Here is a 9,377-nt window from a genome sequence, read left to right as displayed (position 1 = left end):
TAATGGCCAATGCACTTGAATACAGTGTGCTAGAACATAAGCATATTTTCTATGGGCAGAAGCCACTTCCACCACCGGAAAGGATATGTATGCTTTTTGCCATTTTTTGCCTCTTCTACTACAGACCCACATTTTGCTCCAATGCTGTTCCTTGGAGTCATGATGTTGAACATGATTTTAATCAATCAATTAAAATCATGTTCAAAATCATGACTCCAAGGAACAGCATTGGAACAGCATTTATTAATTAACTGATCAACATTATTTGTAGTCCACCTTTCTCACAGGGACTCAAGGTGGGTTACACATAGTGAATCAGTACAGTCAACAAAATGGGACATAGAATAACCAATACATTAGGATTTTAAAAGTCTGGAACCACTAGAAAGAACTGAAGCACAGCATAAGTGTTAACATGATACATTAAACAGTGCAGAAATTACATAATAGGATCCTACTTATGATAAACTATGCACAACAATATAGACTACCCAGAGCAGGCTACAGTAAAAAGGTCAAGGTTTCCCTTGCTCGAAAGCTAGTTGGATCCGACTCTAGGGGGCAGTGCTCATCTCCATTTCCATGCCAAAGAGCCAGCGCTGTCTGAAGACGTTTCCGTGGTCATGCGGTCAGCATGACTAAATGCAGAGGCACACAGAATGCTGTTACTTTCCCACCAAAGCACTACCTATTTATCTACTTGCAATTTCTTGGTTTCAAACTGCTAGGTTGGCAGGAGCCGGGGCCAGAGAGGGGAGCTAGGGTTGCCAGGTCTGGGCTGGAAAATACCTGGAGACTTTGGGGGTGGATCCAGGAGAGGGCGGGGTTTGGGGAGGGGAAGGGCCTCAGCATGATACAGTACCACAGAGTCCACCCTTCAAAGCAGCCATTTTCTCCAGGGGAGCTGATCTCTGCCAGCTGGAGATCAGTTGTAAAAGTGGGAGATCCCCAGGCCTCACCTGGAGGCTGGCAACCCTAACGGGAGCTCACTCTGTCATGTGGCACTAGGGGCTTGAACTGCCAAGCCACCAACCTTCCAGTCGGCAGCTCAGTGTCTTAACCTCTAGGAGGTGGTAAAGTTTGCATTTAGAAATGCAGTTAGACTGGAGGAACTTTGCATAGGATTGTGCTATAAGCCTCTGGTTTTGACTTAAAATGGACCAAATTTCATTGACAGCCTTATCCTTGATTGCTATACTTCTGCTATACCCAATATTTTGAGGCAAAACTAAAAGCAAAGTTAAAGATTTCATCACAAAACAAAAATGAAATGATCTCACACTAGATTTTAAATTCTTAAATAAAGGTCTAAATAGATAAAACACAAATGGGCTTTTAAAAAGTAAATCTACTTAGAGAAGAGGAGCAAAGAAACACTATGAAGAAAAGGAGGTGATTAACCGTATGCTATCTCACCTGCATCTCCCTTGCAAACATGCCAGAAAAGGCGAGGTGTATCCCTCCCCCATTTCTTTGCCTAGATGGGTCCCTTCTCCATTCACACATTTGCTTTAGTTATACCTCATAGAAAGTGCATTAGAGCCTATTGCTTTTAGTGGGTATCTGGAGGCATTATAATCATAAGTATGAAAAGATCTGTTGTATTCTGTACTGGCCTGTGGCCAAAATTAGTATTTCTGCATACACAAAGCAACTGAAAACATGGCTTTGACCCCAGAAACCTTGTAATGGAAGGTAGCAGGCATCCGAAAATTCATTCCACATGTCTGTAGCAAATTTAGGTCCCTCTTACTCTTTGGATATTTAGCTGTATCACTCTTAAATTCAAGGGCTTCCAAGACAAGAGATATTAAGAGATAGTTTGCCATTGCCTGCGTAGCGATCCTAGTATTCCTTGGTGGTCTGCTTAGCTTCTGCGGTCTGAAGAGATCAGCCCAGCCCAGCTATCCAGATCAGGACATTGTTATCGTGGTCTGTGCAAAATCTTCTCCACTTTCTATTTATGGGTCAAAATTACTAATTACAGTGGAACAGAAATATATCATGAAAAATAATTAGATTATGCAACTATTCAGAGAAATATGAACAGCACTTTCCTTTCAGACTGAATCTTTGTGGCTACTCCCTTCTTCCTGTAGTATATGGTGCCTCTTCAAAAGCCACTTATGAGGGATAGTCCTCAGGATGGAATGGTCTGTGATGAGGCATAAAGGCCTGTATTGGAATCAGTAGCCATTGTTTCCCCTACTCTTTGGCACTATGGTTTACCTGGAGCTGCTTTTATGATGTCATTCTCTCCCTCTGGCAGTTACTGCTTTTTGCTTCATTATGATTTAGTCAAATAGGTCATTCCACCTGGTTAGGGCACACGTAGTGATGGTATCACATGGCTAGTCAGGTTTGCCTGTGTTACGATATTACTAAGGCCCCAAACAGATGAGATGCTGAGAATTCTGTGAATTTATCTTCCCAGATTTTTAAAAAGTAAAAAGCAGAGGGTGGATTATCATGACACTCAGCCACACACACACACACACACACACCATTGCTCTCATCCCATCTGAGTCCCTAGATGGCTATTATGTTCCTTTAAAAATGCTGTTAGGCTTTGTTCATTATCCTTTCCTATCTTATCCAGTTTTCTCCAAACAACAAGTGAATGCAACTGAGGGCAAGTGAAGGCAAATTAAACAATTAAGGATATATTTTTTCAAGGATCTCCAAAAACAATTGGAAAAAGGAGACATTTCTGTTGATGCTGAAAATATTTTCAAAAGGCAAATCCCATTTTGACTCACCTCTGTTCATAAATTATCATGTTTAGGATGCAGGCATGGCTTTCCAATCAGAAAATACAGAGGATCTGGTAGGATGAGCCTCATTTCCTCTTTTTCAGCAAGTAAAAACCATAGCAAATACCAGGGTGAAACAATGAGAGAAACACAATGGAAAACATGCCATATATATGTATTTTCTTTCCCCATTCTATTGCCAGTATGTGAAACCACAGTCCCATTGATTTAAATTCTCACAGGATGATAGAGATTAGGGATGGGCACAAGCTGACCATGAATGAAAATTCCTGATGAATTTTGTCCAGTTCATGGTTTGTGAAGTGAAGTTCATGGCAGGTCAACTGGCACAAACTTGCCATGAACTTTCAAGATGTTTGTGGAGGTTCATGCTGGTTCTTGAAAGGATGCATTTCCAAACTGTCTCTGCTCAATCTAAAAGTTTACCTAACTTCATAGCAATATAACTTGGAGACCACATAGAGGAGCATCTGGAGGAGGTCCACTTTGACTTTGATGTCTCTACTTTGCCTAGGATCTGTTCTATACAATCCTGAACCTCCTGAACCTGTGAATGTCAAAATGACCACCTGGCAATGTCATTTTGACAGGTGCAGGTTCAGGAGTGTACATCATGAATCCTGTGCCACAAGCCACACCAAACCACATTTTCCTTGTTCATGCCCTCCCTAATAGAGACCTGAAGGACACAAATTCAAAATCTATGCATGAAGGTGGGACCCAACATTGACAACTCCCCTATATCATACAGATATTCTATCTGTCTGTTTTGTTTTAACCATGCTTCCTCCAACAAGCCTAGAGCTTCTCCCATCCTTGTATGAGGATCCTTGTAGATGGTTCTCCCATCCTTCTATGAGGATCAGTGTTCCCTCTAAGCTGAGTTAGTGTGAGCTAGTTCACAGTTTTTTAAGCCTCTGGCTCACACATTTTTGTTTTAGCTCAGGAAGGATGGCTCCAGAGCAAACTAATTTATGCAGTAGCCAAATCGCTAGCTCCCAACTTTAATGTCAGTATCTCACAAAGTAGAATTTTTGCTCACAAGACCCCACAGCTTAGAGGGAGCATTGATGAGGACATCAGATTAGTGGAAGGCAAAGTGTACCACACATGTGGCAATTATTTGACAATGTGAACATAACCAGTTAATTCCAATAAGTGTATTCCAATGGATAAATACATATATCTATGAGCAAATGCATACAGGTTGTGGGAAATAATGAACAAATATTTGAGTTGAAAACAAAGCATGGAGATCAGTTAATATACACTGAACCTGAAAAGAAAACCTGTACAATGTGCTTCATAGGAAATATTATTTTGGCATTTGGCACCTCCATCAATTTCCCAACCACATTCTTGATGCCTCAGAGGGGGAGGGGGAAGGAAAGAAAGAAAATTGTTCTTGGAAGAGCCTTACTCATTGCATAATGAAGCTAATAAAAAAATTAAAAACTCAAAGCAATTGAATCTCCACCCACCCTGAATGCTAACTTCTTTTCACATGGGAGCACCAAACGGCTCTGTGTAGAAAAAAATGAAGTGATGAATGTATGAAGCTATCTCAGACTAAAGTGCAAATTGTAAATTTAATTAATACATTTGCTTTCATAGGTGTTCCAAGGTACTGGAGTAGTTTCTGGATTCCTGTTGCTATTGAAAACTACTAGTAACCCAGAATCACTTTTTGCTAATACATCTTTTGTACGAGGAAATGAGACCAAAGGGATACCTGATCTCACTGAATCAAACTGAATTTGTCCACAGCCAAAATAAACAATACCTTGCTAATGGGAAAAACCAGTTTTTGCAGAGAACAATCTACTGGTGATCCCCAGCCCAAAAGACATCCGGCTGTTCTTGACAAGAGCCAGGGCCTTTTCAGCCCTGGCTCCTACCTGGTGGAACTCTCTGCCAAATAACATCTGCGTCCTAATGCAGTTCTGCAGGGCTTGCAAGGCAGAGATGTTCCACCAGGCTTTTGGTTGAGGACAGCAGTGGGTTTTATCCTATCTGGCACTCCTTCCTCCCCCCACTTCCTCTCTACCTACCCCGCAAGACAGCAATACAACTTGAAATTCTGGTATTTTAGCTCCATCTGAAATGTTTTAGTCATATTTATTTAATTGTTGGAATTGTTTTATTATTTTATTAATGTTTTTATTGTTGTTCACCACCCCGAGTCCTGTATTTTTAGGGAAGGGTGGTCTATACATTTAAATTATAAATAAAATATAAATAAAGAAATAAAGTTTGTTGACATTACATGTAATTCTTTTTCCCAATGACTTCTACAAATAGATGATGTATGTATGTTTGTATGTAGGTATGTCCGTTATAGTCTACTTTTTCTCACTGAGCTCAGGTTATTTCAGAGACATTAAAACAACACTGAAAACTACCACCCTTTTTGTTTCTTAAAGAATGCCCCCCAAACAACTCCATGTTATGCATTCTGCAGAATAATAAAAAGGGGAGCCTTCCTGAATGCATCTTCTGTTGGGATGTGATTTAAAGGGGGCAATGGGCATGAGGGGCCATTTCCCCACCAAACAAATCAACCACTCAAGCTGGCGAAAACTGACAAATTCCTTTACTTTTCCCCTAGAGTAGATAAAAGTGCCTTGCAGGTTTTCAATAGGAAAATGGTGCAAAAGGAGAAACTTATTCTTCTCTCGCTGACAGAACAGCCGCTTCAAATCATTGTTGTCATGGCTTAATTATGTTACAAATGTCAGAAAAAATACTGGAACAACTTGTAATGTGTAGTGCAGTCCTCAAGATGGAGCTACTTTTATGAAAGTTAATGCACCCTCATGACAGAACATCTCTGAACAAGAAAAGTGATCTCTTTACTTTGTTGTTATTTTAATGGGACACTTCATTTTATCTTATGTCATAAAGGTTAGTTGCCTTTGACATAACAAGAAGACATAAAATAATTATTTACTTATGTAGCAATGTTTCATATTAATTAGTTACTTGCATAGCAACGTCACAATGAGCTAATGGTTGGGCAGACAATGATGGTTTTAATGCTGGATCATTAACAGAGGTTACTGTATCACTGGAAACCTCATTCCTAAGAGCATCCTGCCAAAGACTAAAATGGGGAGATACCTGTGCTTTAACAATTTCATCATGGCAATTTCAGGATGGCAGTTCAAATGTCTAGATGATTAACTGACAAATCTGGCTAATGGATATGGATGTAACTTAATTCATAAGGAGCTTTCTCATGCCAAATGGATCATCTCAAATACAGGATTCACAAGCCCATTTTCAGACCCTGTATAATCACCAAAATGAGGTGACTGAAATTAGTCTATGATAGTATGAGGATGCTGCTGGTGGCATTTCTTATGGAGATTTGCAGGGAGAACTGCGCTCCACCTAGTGTTTAAGGCACACCATTATTGACATAACCTATACAGTTCTAAAAATGTGTTGGAAAATACCCATCCTTGTATTCAGTCAGTTTGGAACAGGGATTGGCTCAGAGAAATAACCTTGCCAAAGAAACAGAAGCTGGAACAGGATGAATCTGGAACTTCTACATTTGTAAATAAACCCACCAATAATTCCTGGTTGTTATTTTAGACTAAGGGGATTGTTTCCTCCTACCCGCCCCCCCATTCTAGTCCACTGTGTTCAAGCCAATTAATCTCAATTTTTTGAAGTTTCTCTTAATGGCATCTGTCAGTGAATATCCTATTGTTAAAACAAACATCAGGTCAGCCAGTGCTGGAGTCAAAATTCTTCCAGTTCACAACTTGTGGAGTTATTGTAATGAAGTCAAGGCCCTTGGGATAAAAACAGTTGGAATGATCAAAGACTTGACAGATACTGATCTTCCACGGAATCCTTTAGCTATAATTTTGGGTTTTGTTAAAAGTGTTGTTAACATATATAAGAAAATTAAACACTAGAAAACTAGCTGGTTGCAGCCAATATTGAAATTGAACCTGAAAGTAAAATGATTGTTGGTCAAATGCTGACTGGGTGTGGGGGGGGGGTGGGGGGGGATACTGGAATACTTTACAGCTAATAAAACTGACATGTATAGGTAGGTTTGGGTAGAGCCAAGAGAAAGGGAACCTGCTTCAAGACCGGTGAAAAGCTTTTATTGGTGTATGTAATCTGAGATCTAGACAAAATATAATCTCAGATATAATACTGTATTTCTTTCTTTTATAAAATAGATGTTGCAATCTTCTCTTTAAAAATACTTTCTGTGTTTGAGATTTTTATGCCATTAAAAATGCAAACAGTTTTATTTTGTATGAGTAAAATTACTAGTTATTGCACATAATTTTCTCACCACCCGCTGACAATTAGATGCACAAGTCCAGGCTGCCAAAGAAGCTGACATCCGACTTTGTGATTTGCAAACAATGTAAACTGGAATACTGGCTTGATATATATAAACTAGAAAGAACATAATCTTCTTTCCCAACTCCTTATTTGTATTGTTATATATATATAAAATTAAATGTATTTTAATTGTAATTGTAATTTTGGTGTAACTAAGATTAAGTCTATTTACGATGCAATTTCAATCTGTTCACAAAATAAGTAGACCTATGATTTTTACCAGAACCTTTTCCAGCTGTATTTTCTTACACACTGAATCTAAAGGCAATATTTGACAGCCAGTCCCATAGAAGTCAATCAAATCAATGAACAATTACAATGATTGAAATACACATAAAAAGGAAAGTGGTGGTGGTAAAAAGAAGAGAAAATGAATTTACCACACTAGCAGTAACACCCTAAACAGAGTTGCATACTTTTAAATTTAAAAGGCTATACTTTTGCTTGGAATAGCACTGTACATTTAAACACTATTTTTGAGTGATCTAAGCTGATTCTGAAATTATTTCGTTTATAGAAGAAAATTAGAATTTTGCGAGATTAGTACAGTCCCCTTTAGAATTTGTAGTGATCCCTCTTACTTTGGTTGGTGAAAAAATTGTTGCAGTTGAGTAAAAGATACGGGGGGGGGGGGGGGACTCAGCCACGGGTAAGCACTGTTAAGTCACATTAATTTCAATGAGAGAATGAGGCATGACCTCCAGTCTGTCCATTAAAATGAAATGCAATTAGCAGTTCATAAATCTGGCAAGATTAATTTCAAAAAATTTATTACAACTAGCAGAATTTTGCCTACTCAGTGCCACAGAATCATTTTGGCAGCAAACACCTTGATGTGTGTATATTCCAACTTAAGGCAGCAATTCTTTTTCACTGCCTTGGTTAGCAAGCATTCACTTACTTGTTGCTGAATGCACAGATCTGGACTCTTGGGAGCTGAACATGGCAGTTTTATATACTTCAGAAAATTCAAGTAATGGTATTTTCAGATACTGATTTGCATTTTTCTTTGGAGTCTCTGCATGTTCAAAATAGAATCCGTGCATATTCATGACAAATCTGTCATCAACAGCAACCACCAGAGGTCTCAGCAACACAAAAGATAACACATTTACTCGGCATACATTAAATTGATAATTGATTTATAGTGTTGATCCTGGACAAAAACACACATCTCTGTGTACTTATTTTTAATCTCAGTGGGAGGCCTGATTATTTTATGATAGTCTAGGCCTTGATAACATGCATCAAAGACTACATTAAACAATTTCATTATTTGCTGCTGTTGCTTTCATAAATATGTAACAAAATGTATTCTTGGGGGCCAGTGGCAAGAGCAATCCTTTAAAAATAATAAATGTCCTTTGTATGTTCTTTAGTATCTAAAGGTCTGTAAAAGTTAGTTTGGAATGTCATGCTAGCAATTACATGGCAAGTTTCTTACACAGCAGGAGCACAAATGGTTTTCACTCATGAAAATATATTGAATAGAAGTTTAGCTGAGAAACACATATATATCTTTTCCAAATTTATTTTATCAAGTTCCAGAGTATGACAGTTAGGGCAGAAACACCACTGACAAGTAAGGTACCGCATTAAGCCTGCTAACACCAGACTACATTGGCACCTTCTAAGATCTTCTATTTAAATAAATAAACTAAGCTTACTTGTAGCTGGAACAGCTTAGTCTCTTCCCAAGAGTTTGTTAGATCCAAGCGTAGGTCTTCTAATCCAAGAGACTTTCTAGCTGTGAGAGGTAATCGCTAGATTGGAAGGAGGGCCACCTGCAGTTCTGCGATATATGGAACACTCTGCAGACAGGTCTGTTTGGTTTTTCAGGTTCCTATACACACCCCCTTTGATGACAGCGATAATATACTGTGTGACAGAGCTGAAAGGTGAAGGAGGGGAAAATGGTTCTTAAATTCAGCAATGTTTAGTTTTTATTCTTCATTAGGTTTTTAAAGTATCCATTCTCTTCATATCTCAGGGGCCATACAACGTAGACAAGGTGGGTGAACTTTTCTTCTATGATTTGCTCTGTAAAAACAAAATACTGATTCACCATTCAGATCAAGAAAAGGAATCACTGCAATTCACTCTTAGACACACAACAAAAAAGGAATGTTGTAACCCCCCTAAGTCTGCCGTGCAGGGGAGGGAGGGCTAAAAGTAAAAAGAACCAAATAAATAAATAAATAGTTCTCCTGTGAGCCAGGAGTTATCAAT

General features: G+C 38.7%; 1 protein-coding gene across 2 annotated transcripts in view; it reads right to left on the bottom strand.

Annotated features, from left to right (window-relative positions):
* Positions 1-8,907, bottom strand: part of ELF5 (E74-like factor 5 (ets domain transcription factor)) — a 30,044-nt gene extending 21,137 nt beyond the window's left edge. The window contains exons 1-2 of one of the 2 annotated variants that reach the window (XM_015410863.1): positions 8,816-8,907; positions 8,050-8,166 (exon numbers count right to left, since the gene is read on the bottom strand). The gene's annotated coding sequence lies outside the window, so the exon portion shown is untranslated. The remainder of the gene's footprint in view (positions 1-8,049; positions 8,167-8,815) is intronic. The other variant, XM_015410862.1, reaches the window with a different exon arrangement.
* Positions 8,908-9,377: the final 470 nt, after the last annotated feature.

Source organism: Gekko japonicus, unplaced genomic scaffold (assembly GCF_001447785.1).
Source record: "Gekko japonicus isolate JY-2015 unplaced genomic scaffold, Gekko_japonicus_V1.1 scaffold65, whole genome shotgun sequence".
Taxonomy (NCBI): Eukaryota; Metazoa; Chordata; class Lepidosauria; order Squamata; family Gekkonidae; genus Gekko; species Gekko japonicus.
Note: the sequence above shows the minus strand (reverse complement) of the source record. Positions and strands in the feature narration are given on the sequence as shown.